At 38.4% G+C, this 2,500-nt stretch overlaps 1 protein-coding gene across 1 annotated transcript in view; it reads right to left on the reverse strand.

Moving 5' to 3' along the window:
• Positions 1-2,500, reverse strand: part of LOC144969947 (proton channel OtopLc-like) — a 100,933-nt gene that overhangs the window by 97,562 nt on the left and 871 nt on the right. The gene's annotated exons all lie outside the window — the stretch shown is intronic.

The following is a 2,500-nucleotide window of genomic DNA, read 5'->3' on the forward strand; positions in this document are numbered from 1 at the left end:
GTGAATCCATAAACCAGATGGACACAATACCAAAGGTGGTGGGAATATTGATGCTTAGAATGATGATGGAGCTCACGATACAACTAACGGAAGGAAAGGTGGGGGGGGGGGGGGGGGGGGGGGGGAGGGGGAGAAGAAGGTAAAGTGTGAGCTTTTTAAAAGCGCAATACAATACATTTTAATTCAAAGCAGACCCGAATGGATCGAGCTGTAGATAGTATGCGCTTGGCTAAGAAGCTCACAACATTGCCATCCGGAAGTATAACGGACCAACACAAAGACCTGAGTGTCTTCAACATCGAACTATCTATATATAGTTCGAAGATGACGTCACTTAGGTCTTTGTTATTGTTTTTTGCCATTCATGTTTATGAGTAATTCTCACTGAATTGTATTAACCTGACTATAACGTTCATGTTTACACACAGTTTTGTGTGTTGTTCCGTTATACTTCCGGATGGCAATGTTGTGAGCTTCTTAGCCAAGCGCATACTATCTATTCCACGAGGTGCTACTCTGGAAATAAAACCCATATTTAAAATTTGGCCAGAAAACTCGTCCTTCAAATTATCCATCGATTTAAATGACCCTCATCTTGCCAAAAGCTCTCAAACCTGGAACAGGAGTCTCTCCCGGTTTCTATAGCGTGAAACGACAATAGCAATTGCTTGCTATCCTTTGGGTCAAACAGACTCAGATACCCATTAGCCCTCATAAATTCAGGGCCTTGGGGAAGACAGTGGTCTTTTTTTCTGACCGGAGGTGGGGGAGTGTTGTTACATTCAGCAACTGGGTAGCTGGGTCCGTTTGATTTGGATGGAAGTATGCCTTTTAGGAGAGACGGTGTCCAATTATCCAAATAGCAACGAGTAACTTTTTTCGTTTATTTATCGATGCAAACAAAGCAAAAACAAAACAAAAACAAAACAAAAACAATACCAAAAACAAAACAAAACAAAAACAAAAGAAAAACAAAACAATAACAAAACAAAACAAAAACAAATAGAAAAACAAAACAAAAACAAAACAAAAGAAAAACAAAACAAAAACAAAACAAAAGAAAAACAAAACAAAACAAAAACAAAACAAAAACAAAACAAAAGAAAAACAAAACAATAACAAAACAAAAACAAAACAGAATAAAAACAAAACAAAGACAAAAACAGACACATAACAACAAAACAAACAAGAAAACAAACAAAAAAAACATACAAACAACTCCCCCCCCCCCCCCCCCCCCCCCCCCCCCCCCCCCACACACACACCACAAAAAAAAAAAAAATAATAAAACAACATAAAGGCAAAAACAAAACAAGAAAGAAATACAATGAAAACAAGTTTAAATTTAGATTGGTTGGCTTTTGTGGCTCTGATGTACTGTGAGAGCATATTTTGTGTTTGTGAGGCTAATATGGTCTTGTAGTATGTACTGTGAGAGCATATTTTGTTTTTGTGAGGCTAATATGGTCTTGTAGTATGTACTGTGAGAGCATATTTTGTTTTTGTGAGGCTAATATGGTCTTGTAGTATGTACTGTGAGAGCATATTTTGTTTTTGTGAGGCTAATATGGTCTTGTAGTATGTACTGTGAAGATATTTGTTTTTGTGAGGCTAATATGGTCTTGTGTATGTATGTGAGAGCTATTTGTTGTTTGTGAGGCTTATGGTCTTGTAGTATGTACTGTGAGAGCATATTTTGTTTTTGTGAGGCTAATATGGTCTTGTAGTATGTACTGTGAGAGCATATTTTGTTTTGGTGAGGCTAATATGGTCTTGTAGTATGACACTCGCTTTCGGATCGGAAGGTCCTGAGTTCGAGCTTCGCTCGGCGCATAGTTGAGTCCTTGGAAAAGTCTCTTTACTCACGTTCTCTCACCGTACTCAAGTGAAAATGAGTACCTGGGCGTTAACAGCGTTGTCACCGTCAGGAAAAAAAAATGCAATATCGCCTAACAGGCGTCATGTCACGTTCTACATGTTACTTTTTGCTTTGGTCAGGGACCTCTTGTAAAGCGCTTTGAGCACATTTATTGGATATTGCGCTATATAAAATCTCAATTTTTTTTTGTTTGTTTGTTTTGATTCTGCAACCAATTGGAGGTGGGGAACCGCATCGCTCAACCCAGAACTATTACTCAATGAACAAGGTCGGATTTGAACCCAAGTCATTCTGACCGGCACGGCAAAATTCACACAGACAATACATAGGTTAAAAAAACAAACTTAAACTCTTGTACAATGCAATATCCACTTTATGCGCTCAAAGTGTTTTGCATCTTGGGCAATTTTATAGTGCAATAATATCCACTAACAGTGCTCAAAGCGCATGACAAGGGATCCATAATCTATTAGCAATACTAACATGTAGAACGAGACAAGACGCCTTTTGGGCGATATTACAAATCTTCCGACAGAGACAGGTAATGCTGATAACGGCCAGGTACTCATTTTACATCTGAGTACGACGAGAGAATAATATGAGTAAAGAGCATTTCCCAAG

The sequence above is a fragment of the Berghia stephanieae genome, chromosome 4 (assembly GCF_034508935.2).
Source record: "Berghia stephanieae isolate SIO BIC M18660-M18661 chromosome 4, UCSD_Bste_1.3, whole genome shotgun sequence".
Classification (NCBI taxonomy): Eukaryota; Metazoa; Mollusca; class Gastropoda; order Nudibranchia; family Aeolidiidae; genus Berghia; species Berghia stephanieae.